The sequence below is a fragment of the Heterocephalus glaber genome, unplaced genomic scaffold (assembly GCF_053883595.1).
Source record: "Heterocephalus glaber isolate CG9 unplaced genomic scaffold, H.glaber_assembly_v1.0 deba00000678, whole genome shotgun sequence".
Taxonomy (NCBI): Eukaryota; Metazoa; Chordata; class Mammalia; order Rodentia; family Bathyergidae; genus Heterocephalus; species Heterocephalus glaber.
This window is the reverse complement of record NW_028258157.1, coordinates 2,371,947-2,386,856: the sequence shown is the minus strand read 5'-3', so window position 1 is coordinate 2,386,856 and position 14,910 is coordinate 2,371,947. Positions and strand designations below refer to the sequence as shown.

Below are 14,910 nucleotides of genomic sequence, written 5' to 3'. Positions count from 1 at the left end.
CAGTAAAAGCTGAGTCTCCTCTTGGGTCCTCTCTCCACCCCACTGTGCAGGGGCTGCTCCCAGTAGTAAGCGGCTGCCCTGTGGCTTCCCTGGCAATGCCCCACCTCGGGGACCAAGGCCTGGACCACCACTGTCCCTGCCTTCAGGCCACTATTTCATGGCTCTGATTTGCTTTTGCTAATTGTTTAAGGCAGCATGGCAAAGCAGATCTTTTTATATCGCACTGACCCGAAGGGCCTGTCTCAGTCTTTCAGAGTGTGCGAAGTACCATATCCATGTTGAATGTATCGACAAACGTTTTCGTTTAACCAAATAATGTCAATAATGTCAACATTCTAACACATTCTAACAAATCTGTTTTGTGAGTACTAATACATTTTCATAAAGTCAGATTACTTCCTTTTTAAAAACATGGGTAGTGAGTACTTTTGCTGGTTTTTTTCAGGGCAAGGGATTGGACCCAGGGTCTCGTGTGTCCGAAGCAAGCGCTTTACCACTGAGCCTTGTTCACAGGCTCCACTTTCCCATTGCAGCCTTGGATCCCCCTCTGTGACTGATACTGTTGGCTGTGTACCGAGACCTCTGCCTGGCTGTCCCCTAAACATGTGAAGGGTGACTGCCTGCTGGCTTTCCCTCCTAGAGACGGTTGTCCTCAGAGTCCTGATGTGCCAGGGGGCGAGGTAGGAGTCACAAACCACCCAATGCATGTGGTGCTGGGGTCACACCCAGTGCTTTCTGCTACTGAGCTCATCCCCAGGGCGTCCTTTGAGCCTTGAGTTTGGCCAAATGGAAGAATTCAATTCCTTCTAAGTTTTATATCTGCCTGGCTCAGTTGTAGGCAGTTTAATGTGGTTGTAGACAGTGTAATCAAGACACTTTCATTAATTGCCCCCGTGGTCCCCCATAGATGACTTTCTAGAAGATATGCTGGGTATAATCAACCCGCTGGCAGACCTGCCAGTGTGTCCCAGAAGTACAAAGTTTAAACTTTATGTGTGACGTCCAAAACCCATCACCACCTGACCAACGTTTACAATTTTAGTTTCATCTTTGTTTACCCCACTCTTAAATTTCTTCAGTTTCCACTGAAATGACTCACACAGACACGGTTCTATTGCCCTTGCAATTCCCAGTGTAGAGTTAAATAATCACAAAAATGAAATTGCAAACATTGTGAGTAAAATTTTAAAAATTTCTATGGCAAAAGTGACAAACAAATCTTTCTTTAAATTCTAGGAATTCCTGAGTTGGAGAATTGTATGATAGCATGTGAAGAACAAGTAGAAATTAATTTGTTTTGGAGTGAGAAGGCAGGAAATGCAGTGTGGATGTGACCCATAATCCTGATGCACCAGCATCATTAGAGTAGAACAACCGTGGGAGTAGGAAGATACAGCTCTGGGTGTGTTGGGTCACAGAGGCCTGAGCTTGGGTACTGTAACAGGTCCCGCCCCTTCCTCTCTGGAGCTATCCCCTGCTCTACTTCCTGTCCACCATGAACTAAGCATCCTGCTCTCCCATCCTTCCGCCAGGAATTTCCTGCATTGGAGCCAGCGGGCCATAGGTCATGTCCTGAAACTTCCTTTAGGAAGTGGGTGTAGATACTGTGTCTCAGCCATAAGAAAGCCAAATAAGATAGTGAGCAGTGATTTAAGGCATGACAAAGCATGTACTCCTAAAAGCAGCTTATACCTCTTAGTTCAGAGTTAGTATCTGGAATTATACGGCTGAATTCTCATTCTTAAAGGAAACACAGCTGAGGTATGGAGTCAACATGAGCAGATGTGTAGTTCTGAAAGTCGCTCTAGCAGCCAGCACTGTGGCCATTACATTGCAAGACACCTGGAAGGGCAGGGATAGAATGAGGCTGTTGCAGTCTTGCAGGTCAGAGGCTGTGTTAGACTTTGTCCCTGCAGTGTCAGAGAAGCGGCAGGAATCAGGAACTCCTCGAGAAGTCCTGGCTGCAGGAACTGCTGATTGAATGAATGGGGTGGGTGGAAAAGGACACCTAGGTCTCAGGTAGCTGGGGTCACAACCTGGTACAAGAACGAGCTGAGTGAAGACGACTTTCTCATGGTTTACATTTTTCGTTTAGAAGAAATTATCTCCAGTAGTTTCAATTTGAATGTTATTTTTGAAAAAAAATAGAAGGCTTAATCTTGCCAGGGAAATTTTTTGAATGCTGATAAACGAAACATGCAGATCACTCTTTGCCAATCGTGTTTAGACCCAAAGCATCCTGCACGTGAAGTGCTTCATGACTTTACTGGAATCAGACACGGGACGGTACTAAGGGCCTGGACCAGCAGGGCCACAGAATGCAGACTCCTCCAGCAACCATGTGGGAACTCCTGTCTGCAGGAAGCAGGTTGGAACCTCTCTGATGGGGTTATTCTAATAGCCTACTTCCCAGGGGTTGTTTCCATGTGACTCTTATATTCTTTCTACATTGCTTTGGATCCATACATGTGGATACGTCACTAAGAATTCTAATTCATCATTTACAGTACAAATTTCTTATGGAAGTTTTGATGATGGCTCTTTGTTTTTGTAAACTATTCAGTTGTCAGGAGGGAATGTAAAGATTTACCTGAAAAATATGTATATATAGTTATCTTGGCCCGAATCTTCCTTGCAGATTTATATCTTTCTAAATCCTTCTAGATAAACTTGTTTTGAACTTAGTATAATTCCATGGCTTGCACGATGACCTAGAGAGTACATAAAATTTCTGGAAATGAAATCTATCTTTCATTCATAGTGTTTTTCTCATCAAGGTATACAGACCTCATTGGGTTACTAATCAATTCTAATATAGTATTTAAAGATTGATCTAGGAAATTGTCACTTTATCATATTTCCTCTTAAGATCAGTGAGAAGTCAAAGCTTAGAATTAAATTCATATAAATATTCAATTGAATAGTCCTTTGTAATGCTATTCTCATGTTTCAAGAATTGTAAAAACATTAACTAAATATTTTTTGTTCTTTATAAGATATAAATGATCTTACAATACATCATCATAATTTTTGAAAATATATTTCCTGGGCAAAGTTAAAATCCTCTAAATTTTTTTCTAAAGTGATTTTTTTAATCCTTCATGATGTATTTTAATGCATTCTTTAAAGATTCCATAAGTATAAATGGCTACGCTAAGGCTTTGAAAATTGCTATGGAAATTGAGAAAGCAGAACACCCTTTAGGACTCTTCTTGGAATTCTTCTCTTTGCTGTATTCATCAAAGAAAAACCAAAATTTAAGGAGAGTCTCAGAATATTTTACCCTCATAGTAATTGCGTGAATGGGGCCCAAATGCCTCAATCAAAATAACCACCCTTCTATTCTTCAACTCTGGGCCTCATGTGCTCAGGACCACAACTATGGAGCAAAGTTTTACAAGCATCATTTAAGTCCCCATACCCTTTCCACAGTTCTTGCCAAACTTCTACACAGTAGGAACTATGAAAACGAGTGCCAAAACCTCACGTTCCTCATATAGCTTCCAACAGCTGCAAACCCTTAAGCTTCGAGTGCAGCTGCCTTGAGCCCAACTATTGAAAGGACCCAGAAAGGCAGATACACAGACTACATATGTTCAGTAACTTCGGAGCAATAATAAGAATATGCGGTTTTATTGAGGCCATTAGGCAGGAGGGAAATGGCACACGCAGGCCCTAATTGACCTTGCAGTGAGTGTCTGCACTCCCTCATTGCGCCTCCATTAGCCTCCAAATCATCTACTTTTGTTAGGATTACATATTCTTTCAACACACCGGCCCACACAAAATAGAGGGCAATTATGTTGGTTCAGTTAGTGCCCAGTCTCTGATTTGCAATTTTCCAAGGGAGTGCCATCTGAGCAGTTAATTCCTGAAAAGTCTACAGCAATTCCTGGCACCAAATTATTACTAGGAATCCAATATATGTGAGATATATATATATATACCAAGCTGGAGAATGGAACCTACCACAGACATCTGATCTGTGCTATATAAAAACAAAGAACAAATTCAAGTAAAACCTCACATCTGATGAAAAAAACCTAAAACATGCTTTCCTTCCAATTTTTGAAAACTAGATTTGGCCGAAGCTGTGCTCTTGTTTCCAATGAAAATCAAAATGAATTCGGTTAATATTTTTTTTAATGTTTTACCTTTCTTTTGAAGAATGTTAGAAAACTGGACATCTGAAAATTGCTTTTTCTGTTCCTTCAATGTCTAGCTGTTTACAGTTAAGGGAGCATTACTGAGCAGGATTGTGTGAAGCTCCAACTGACATTTAAAGACTTCTGTTGTCTTGTGGACATGGCCTTGTTGAATCCATAACTCCGCATTTGGGCACAGTTACAGGCACTCATTTATGCCCAGCTTCTGTGCCTAACTTCCTATCCCTTCACATATTCACCCTCTCAGGCAAAGGAATAATCCCGGAGTTAGATATAAGTCAAGGCTGCAGGGACTTACACGTGAGATGATACTAAAGTATTCTGAAGGTCTTGGCCATCGTGAGTTTGGATTTATGAAATTTAAAGGTAGTGGGGATTGTGATGATTAATGCTGAGTGCATGACCTCATGGAGGACAGGCAGGATGTGAAAATCAGAGGAGCATGTAAATGGGAAAATTGGAGAACACACAGATTTTGCTGGTGCAGCTATATTAATGACTGCCTGTTCTCCTTTGCATTACTAAAGTAGATAATCCTCACTTATACCATATTTACTACAATCACTGGGATGTTAGAACATTTCACTGTTTTATACATATACACGCCTACTGTATTATGTACTGTACATGGTGATGTGTCATTTCACGGCACAGATGTGGTGGGCATCTTTGTGTGTAAAGTTTTCGTTACATTTTGCTCAGTAGGAACTTTTGATAGGACTTTGATGAGATTCATTACTCCTAACCCGTGGGTTTGTCACTCAACTTCTGCTTGAAATGCCTTCCTTCCAGAGAAGCTGCTCTTCCCTGAGGTGCGTCCTTGGTGCACACACCTTGCTAGGCGGGTCTGTACATTTGTGTCCTTTCTCTGAGAGTGAGCACAGCTCCATGTGCCTCCCGGAGGAAGTGTGCCTGCTCCTTCCCACACCAAATGGAAGGAGAACACTGACCGCAGACCCCGGGTCACCAGGCTCCAAGGGTCTCGTGAGATTCTTTAACAAAGAGCGGACCACAAATGCAAGCTTGCTGCACTGAGATCACAGCACAGTGACCCCTCAGAAGCATTGGGTGTCACGTTGCATCTGAAGCTGCTCCTCGTGAACTTGCATCTCGAGCTATGAACTCAATGTTCCTGGGGCTCAGCAGTCTGCCGCTGCTGGAAGCACCATGAAATTCTGCCAAGCAAATGAACACAGAGTGGCAGGAATTGGTGATTAGGTGAAGAATTCTTTGGGAGACAAGATGGGAAGTACCTGTGATCTTTGAGGATAGGTTCTTTGTTTTAAGATGCCAGCCTCGAGGGATGGAAAATGCAGATATGTATGTGGGCCTGAGCCAGTAGGGCTCTGTATTTATATTTGCTACACACAGGTGAATCAACGACAGTGCAATAGCACAATAAGACATACTTTTATTCTTCTGTTGCCAGGTATTTTGGAATTTATTGGCATATAGTATAAAAACAACTTAGTGAATTTGTTATCAGTAAAAATAACTAAAATGCATTAATGGCAGCTATATGACAGACACTTCCAGTTTCTTTATGTTAATCCACACGTCAGTGTTATGAAGTGACGTGTTTTCCTCCCTTTGTCTAGGTAAGTAACTGAGTCTTAAGCTATAATTACCTTCTCAGCTCAGCTGCTGGCCCAGGACTCCGACCTTGGGATCTCTGTGATGCCCCTGCATCCTAACCACAGCAGTAATCCAGTCCTGAAGCAAAGACAGTTTGAAGTCTAGCAAAGGTGGCCTGGTATGGAAAACAACCGTGCCATTCTTCGAAAAACTATATTTAGCCCAGTCTTCCTGAAGGCAAATAATATGGCACGTATTTTTTCCAAACTCTAATGTGGACAGACTGTTTTACAAAATGACAAGACATATCATTTGCTTGGTAAAGTAGGTGTTTGTGTGTGTGCACTAATACAGGATGGAAGTGTGCATGATCCTTTCCTCTCCTTGCTTGGGGAGAGTTCTCACTAGTGCATTCTCCAAGTGGAACCAGGTCCGTGTGTCTGTGTGGGTAACAAGGCATCTCCTGATCAGGCTCCACCTCCTCCAGTCCATGTCTCCCACAGGCCCCCAGAACACTGCCTTTCTGTGTGGAGAGAAAATGGAGGTTGTGAATTGCAGTTCATGTTTTCATTCTTGCTTTGACTGAACATCTGCTCGCCCAGGACCAGCGTTTTTAGCTCCATCTACTCATTACTATGGTTACCATGGTATATGCTCTATTTTAGGCCTGTATCTATTGGCTTGTGGCCATCTTCTCTTGAAGGAAGAAAGAAGAAGTTTTCCAGAGCCAAACTGGCCTTCTATTCAGTAAATATGGTAATTTTTGCCTATGCTTAGTTTCCACCCGTCCCCTCTCCTTTTATGTTCGGTGTTCTTCTGTTAGGAAAAGGATCTTTCCATCCAACATTTTTTGTGTGGATTTAACCACACATTTTCTACTTAATTACCCTCTCTGTTTTGAAAAGTTTCCCCTTAATTGCACTTATATAGGATTTGTTTCTATAGTCATTGTGATATTTAAATGTGACAGTTGCCTGCTTCTATTCCTCTAAATATGGTAACGAGGAGGAAGATGCTTGATATTTCAAAATGAAGACCACAGTGTTACTAGATTTTAGGTTCCCTGTGGGTTTGGGCTCTACCGTGACACAGCCAGTAGCCATGTGCAGTCATCTAGTGCTTGAATTGTGCTGAGTTGTGCTGTGTACGATTTATAAAGACTTTCATGAAGAACAAAGACTATAAACTATCTCAGTAAGTTTTACATTACAAGTTGAGTTAATATTTTTACATTAGCTAAGATATACTATTAAAATTAATTTAACTTTTTAAATCATTTATTTTTTAATGTGACTGATAAGGACATTTAAAGTATAGTATATAATCTACATCATATTTTTATTAGTGCTGCTTTAGATTATGTCTGAAATTTGATATGATGCCAATAAAGACTACAATTACTATATTCATTAATCAGGGTCATCTGCATATTTTTATTTCCAACTATAATGTCTCTACTTAAACCCAGTCTCCATAGGTCAAAAATGTCTGTCATTTAGAGGAATTGCAGTTAAATTCGAAAGAAAAATATGAAACACACAATCTGCACTTTCTAATAAGGACTAACTGTATTGTGGATGTGTAATTGGAAGATAGATGGCTAGATAGCTCTCTCTTCTCTCTCACACACACACATATATCAGTAAAATAATTTCTTAGTTGAGCTAATAAGTTAGCATCTTCATAACTATATGTGCCAAAATAAGAATATGTTTTTAATCAGGTAATAAAATTTTATAATCAAAATAGTCATACAAACAATATGAGGAATAAAGACATGAAATTCGTGATGTTTAGTATGAAAGACGGGTTAGAGGGCCGGGGATTTAGCTCAGTGGTGCTGCCACCTGCCTCACAAGCACAAGATCCTGAGGTCGATCCCCGGTGCCAAAAAAAAGCAGGATAGAAGCTTCAACATATCAATTTAACTTATGTACAAATGTAATTATATCTGTTTTGTAAGCCTATTATTTTAGGTCCCACATGGAAATATCATTCATAATAAATAGTGGGGTCAGGGAAAAAAATACCAGGAAATCCCAATAATTTAGATAATTCCTCCTCCTCATCAATCTATAAAATAGGTACAAATTATTTCAAATAATAGAAGTTTTTATAGTGAGTTTGCCAGTATGGAAATATAAAGATATGTATGAGGAAATGTAAGTATATATCAAATATTAGAAACTGTTAACTTTCTTTAGAAAGGTTTTCAGCGTAAAAGTATATAAATTAAATATTATATTAAGCCACTTATTATGATTATTTGTTTATCTTGTACATTGTTTTAGTCAACTTTCTCACTGCTGAGGCACAATACTCAACACTCACAACTTAAAGCAGGAGAAGTTTAATTAGGCTCACAGTTTCAAAGGATTCAGTTCATGGTCTGCTGTCTGTAAGGTAGAAAAATCATGGCAAAAGGTCATGGTGGAGCAGAAATGCTCAGTTCATGGTGGACAGAAAGCAGAGCAGGAGAACTGCAAAAGAGAGAGGGGAAGAGGAGTCAGATATAGTACCTAAGGTCAGCTTTCCGTGACCTACCCAGACACTCAGGAGCACGCTTTACTGATCTGCTAGGCATTTCTTAATCCAGTGAAGTTGACAAATAGGGACTAATAGGCACATTCATTTAACTTTATTTGTATTATGCTATTATTTGATTATTATTAATTCTAAGAACACAAGTTTCATGGAAAATTTGCTAACCCATAAAACCTCATATAGCTGAAGAGTAGATTTTCTCTCGAATTAATTGTAAAATACTTCCAATATTACCCTGAAATATTTATCAATATAATATACTAATTATTTTATTAAAATGAAATTTATACAATAGCTAATATATAAATGGTTAATAAATTTTCATTCCAAAACATTTGCTCTTTAAAGAGATCAGTCCAGAGTTTGAAATCATATGCACATAATTTAGAGTAGCAGTGATTTAGGGTTAGTCACTGGAAGTATTTCTTCTGGCACTTAGTCATTTGCAAGAAAAGAATGTTTATTATTTTTCAGAGTACTAGCAGTCTATAGGTATACACCAGCATCTGTGAAATGCAGTAGACAGCACAATCCAGAATCTGACAATTACATATTTTCTTATCAGTACATTAAGTTTAACTTTCTGGCCATAAGACACAATCCAGCATAGGAGGTTTGAAAGTCATTTTCCTTTAGGTTTTAAAAATAACTTCCTGGTTGCCCCAATGTTTAGAATTCACTTAAATTATAACAGATACTAAGTCACTCTGTATGTATAGCATATGTCTTGGGAAAAAGTCACAAACTGAAAATAACAGACTAAATGTCACTGCTCCTAGGCATTACGCTTTTTTTTCTTTCTCTAAGATATTTTAAAATTAGTATATTTAATAGATTAAATTCTGATTTTTGTGGTGTTGGGGATGTATTTTTATTTATTTTTAAAGCTTTTTCTTATCTCTGGCAAGCAGGAATAGTTTGAAATTTTGAAATAATTGGTGAGCATTCTTTTGAAATTTTCTATTATTTAGAGGCAACTCCTATCATCTCATAGCGATGTTTGTTTAATTTCTTCAACAAGCATTATGAGAAAGAGGCAAATGAAGAACATAAGGAGTACAAAGACTATACACAAATTTTAAATATCCTTATAATAAAGTTAAGGGGTACAGATTGAATAGTAACCAATAATGGGTTTGTTGTCAGTGTTGACATTTCTTGAAATCTGGTGAAAAATTAAAGACCAGATTTTGGAGGATCAAGGAAGGTCTAATGGTTTTGTGATGAGGATCTTGAGTATTGCTTCAAAAGAGAATGAAGATCGTGAAGGTCATGATCAAGATTTTGAAGATCATGATTTTTAGATGCTATTTCTAAATTGCCAAGTTAAAGTTAATATTGTTGCTTTTCCCATTTTTCATAAGAAATACTCTATCAAAACCAGATTTCTGTCACAAAAATGTATAAATGGAGATAACTACAGAGTTGATTAATTTTAGCTTGAATCGTGCTTTCTAAAAACAATAATATTGTGTTATTTCTCCAATTTTAAATAATGCAATGGATTATAACCCTAAAATATTAGGTAATTACATTAATAACATGCTCACAGTGAGAAGAGGTACTCAAAACTGACCTACAATAATACCTTGCTTCACAAACACTTCTGTTGGCAAGTAATTCAGTTAGTCAACAGAAGTGTTCAACAAAATTTTGCTTCCATTTGCAAATTCTGCAAATGGGTGATAAACATGACCACAGCCATCTTCCCCAGAAGTGTGGAACAAATTAAGTTTGTGAACTGAGGTACCACTGTACTTGAATATAGCCTATTTAATAATAAAGTTATTCAATGTTTAAATATACTCAAGAACCATAAAAATTTACTAGTGGAAATAAGTAAGAGTGATTGAGTATTATTTCTATGAAGCAGAAATTCATATATATTAATATATTCATATATGTTTTTATATATACACACACACACACACACACAGGCACATATATTTCCACTTATCAGTGCCCTGGATAAATTTCATCAAAGCTATATGTAAATGCTACATTCTTTTAAAGTTTTCTATCCTTCAAAGAATCTTCAGAGACATTTCTTTACAATAAAGCAATTTCAATTTCTTATTAATTTAGCTTTAACTTTAAATGAAAATTTGCAATTTAGTCTGGAACCTAAGATCCTTATACTCAAGTTTAGAATGAATAGACTTTAATTTATATAAAACTTTAGATTCTTATAGACTGATGTCCAGAACATTCCAGATTACAAAAGCATCACTTTCCATTGGCACCATATCTACTGATGGGTGCTATGGGAAGTAGAAATAGATTACGCTGCCATGAATAATAGACTGGAAGTATTTACAATCACATAGTTCACACATTACTGTGAAACAGATATGATGTCATTTCTTTCTGGAAGTGAGTCACTGGGACTTAGAATTTGAGTTTATTTGTAACATCCTGATAGGAACATCTGCTATGAGCCATTTGATATTAAGATATTGGATGTTTCAATGACCTATGTGGTCACAGGCGCCTCCGTGTGAACTTTCCCTAAGAGCGCAGTTATGCCTGAGGAATGGTAAAAATGAGTTAATGAAAAAGCAGACAAGCTTGCCATATGAAGCATGCTTGCTATATTTTTATAAATAAACAAATGCAACCCATAGGAGTCAGAACATTGATAGAAGTCAAAACTTTTTTTTAGTTTTATACATTCACTTGTACAAATTGCATTTTCCCAAATGTGCCAGAACATTTCATTAATAAGGGAATACCTCATTTTCAGTGGGGTTGAACAGGCTCTCGTCCATGATTCTATTTTATATAAGCAGATTCGGCTTTCTTTCCTCCCACTCTTCCTTTCCCTGCCACTCACTGAAGGAGTATGTGCACACATGGGCATGCACACACACACACACACACACACACACACACACTGCATTCTCTCTTATTACTTGCCAGCTGGGATGCTGAAATGCCAAGGTCTATTTTTTTCAAACACCAGCAGCAGCAACATCTGGATCTGTGAAACTTTAATCTTGGCTAGTTTCCTGCTTTTTCCTTTTGTCCTTCCAGGCACCTGTGATGTCCTGTACATACACAGTGACATCAAACCATAGTTGGAAATCTGATTCTCTTGGTATAATGAACAATGATTATTTAGAAGCGTATAAAACAACAAACTGCTAGTCATAAAGAAGAAGTTCAGTGAATGATAGATAAGAGCCCATGAAAACTGAACTTCAAATTTAAGCGAATTTAAAACACTTCATGTAACTAGAGTCATCAGAATCTTTCATTTCAAACTTTATTATAAAATTGTAGTCTGGGATTAGAAGCAGACACTCAGCAGACTTTATCTAAGGTAGAAGGCTGTTGCCATAAAACATTAAGCCTTGATTTCAAGCTAAAAGACCTTTGGAGGGAAGCCAAAGCCTTCTTCCAAATAACCCTGGTAAATTTCTTAATCATTTTAGATACTTCCACTTTTTTTATACCCTGAAGTTTCTGAAGTTTTTTTTGAGCTCCAAATTGAATGACTGCAAAGTAGGATTTGGAGATTACCCAGAAAAGCAATCAATAATTGAAAAAAAAAAGGAAAACTGTATCGGTCACAGATATTGACTAGTTGAAACTCTATTCTATATATTTCCACAGAGGTCATGGCACTCAAACATAAAACCTGAAATCTCAACTTTGATCTGCTCAGTCTAACTGTGTAGGACGCTGCCCTCTTCCCATGCATGGAGTCCTTGGTTTATGTCTGTGAGGCCTCGCTAACCACCCTCAGATATGAATATCAAAGAGACAGAGGAGGGCAGGAGCCTTTCTGAACACTTTCATCCTCCTTGATTTAATAAAATTGAAACCATTCTTATCTCAGGTTATAAAAGAAGGACTGTTGTAGCTAGCATGAGCTTCTTGGAGGAGTTATATATTTTTTAAAATCCCTGTGTTTATAAAATTCAAACATACCTAGCCAATTAAGAGTTCAAAAGGTAAGTTGAGTCACTGCTACCACACTTTGAATACCACGGAGGAGGGAAGTGATGGACAGGCAGTAGTGGGATGGACAGCACCTGACTCTTTGGGGTGAAAAAAGGAAATTAAATTGCACCCTATTCCTTCAAGGACAGTGCTGGTGAAAAGGCACTTAGATCTTTTCAGTTTACTTCTTCATGATTCCTGTCACTGGTATTTTCAAAACATTTACTTATAGTATTCACCTAGACAGGTATTCTCATAAAAGCATTGGAAAATGAGTAGATGCTGTTACTTAAGTGTATATTATATTTGGGTAAATACTACTTTCATCAGTTTTTAAGCCTTCTTTCGAGGTTTTAATGTTAGACTCCCTACTTGTCTGATGCACACACTTAAACAGACCTTATCACTGGTACTCTGTCTTGGAGATAAGAAAGACATCATCAGCATCTGTATTTCTGAACTGTGCTCCACAATGTTTATGAATGTAATCAAAATCATATTAATACCATAAAAGATTTTTAAGACTCACTTTGAATTCCTACTTAAGTATAGTTAGTATGCTAGCAAAAATATAAGCACTGATACTCATATACAGGGCATAAAATATTTCTTCTATGTATTCCTGCTTCTCATTGACCAGTGATGCTTTAAAACAAACTAAATGTAAGTGGACTTGCTTTTCTCTTACTTTAGCTGTTCTTATGAACATCTGTGTTTTCCAAATGATGCCTTTATATTTGGCTGTTAGGTAAGAATGTGAGGTGGCTGATATCTATGGATCATTATGATTGGCCCTTGTCACCCCTATTGAATTAGTCACATAATGGTCCTCTATTAAACCACTAGAAATAAGCCCTGCATTTCTCAGGAAAGTAATACCATAACTTCTTGCAGTGTGGAACAGTCATTTGTTTCAGGACCACAAAAGCCCTGTGTGAAGACACAAAGAGTAGCACATACAAGTAAGAGAATTTTTGGAATTGTATGCTGTATCCACTCTTACAGTTTACTCAAACATGCCACATGCTATTGCTTTGAATTATGATCAGTTAGAAAACATAGAGTAACAATTCTTTAGAGGTTTGGGAGACAAAAGCACAGGTTCCTTCTTACTTCTGATTCTCATTGCCATCCCCTTTGACTATTAGTATAGACCCATAAAGTGACCTCAGTCTGTCTTCCAGCTTCCGGAGACAGTTCTTCCCAACATTCTACGATATCAGCATGTCTCCTCTGATTACCAACTTCTGATCTTTTGTCATGACAACGTTTTTTCTGAAAACCCAAGTTTTACCTACTTGTCTCATATATTGTGTATTTTGATACATAGAACAGGTGTAACTCAGTGGTTTTCTGCAGCCGTGCCTTGATACGTAGTGTCACCTCTGCCTGGAGTGTTCCAATCGATTTCTTTAAGGCCTTTCACTGTATTCCTATTTGCCTAGCATGATCTAATTTTTTCTTAATGTTCAGGTTAAAAATAACCTCCTCCAGGAAATTGTCCGTGAAACTGAGTTGGAATTATTCACTCAATTCTCCTCAGTGCATCTGGATCTTTGGTTCTGTTACACTGTGTGTGTGTGTGGGTGTGTGTGTGTGGTGTGTGTGTGTGTTCCTTTCCCTCTTTAAAGTTTCTTATCCTGAAAATGGCTGTTTATTTCTTTTCTTTCACTCTTTCCTCTATCCTTTCCTCTCTTTTTCTCTCCCTGTTTCATCCATGAGATAAGCATTTATTTTATGCCAGAAACTTCTATAGGACATGGTGTTAAAAGGCTCATTAATCTTTACTTGTGCATACTAAATTCTCTTGTGATGGAGAAAGTGAGATTTTTGAAATGTAAAGATGAAGACACTAAAATATTTTTTCCACACATTCTGCCATTAAAAATAACTGGCCTCTTTACTTCCAATCCTATACACTTGACTCATTTCTGGTTCTCTTGGTCATATTCCTAAAAGTTACAACTGCCCTTTTATTTCTTTATAGTTTATAAATCTATATGTATGTACAAAAGGGATTCTATGTAATCCAATAAAAACACACTATTATAAGATAAAATGGAGTCACCCATAAAGAGATTTAATTTACAAACTCAAAATTATAATCTCTCAGCTATCGTCCCCTCCAATTAGAAAATGCTATCATGGATCTTTGTGTTTTATTTACTTTATGGTAATGCGTGCAAACACTACCTTTTACCATTAATCCTAGTTTGAGTTCCATCTCAGGCTGAAGTCCCGGGGAAAAGGCTTGGAGCCTCCAGAGCTGTCCATTCATCAAAAGACCTTGCTCCAGGCTGCTTTTCTAACCATGCTTGCTTGCTCCACTTGCTTGCTCTTAGGCTTGAAATCTGTGATTAAATGCCACATTCCTTGCGTGAGCTAGAAGTGGTGAAGCGTATAAACCTGGAGCTAGTTCAAAATAATGACACTTTGAAAAATTAAACTCACATAGCTGTAAAATAAGCATTATTGTGTACAGAGAGCAATTTCATGTATTTCATAAAGCTCTCTTACTTGTTTTTCATTTCTTTTAATTATTTTTATGTCTTGCAGTACTGGGGATTGAACCCAGGAAGCACTGAGCTGTGTCCCCAGTCCTTTATTTTGAGAAAGGTCTTGCCCCCTTGCCTTCAACTTGCCGGCCTCCTGCATTAGCCTCTTGAGTAGTAGCTGGGAT

The 14,910-nt window shown here is 37.9% G+C and overlaps 1 protein-coding gene and 1 long non-coding RNA gene across 3 annotated transcripts in view; one reads left to right on the top strand and one right to left on the bottom strand.

The window, feature by feature from the left end:
• The window catches only part of Sema3a (semaphorin 3A), a 453,595-nt gene that overhangs the window by 105,056 nt on the left and 333,629 nt on the right, over positions 1 to 14,910 (top strand). The window lies entirely within an intron of this gene.
• On the bottom strand, positions 8,076 to 11,173 carry LOC147829185 (uncharacterized). Its single transcript, XR_015449438.1, has 2 exons — positions 11,018 to 11,173; positions 8,076 to 8,221 (listed from the first exon to the last, which is right to left on the bottom strand). It is a non-coding gene; the product is annotated as an uncharacterized LOC147829185 (long non-coding RNA).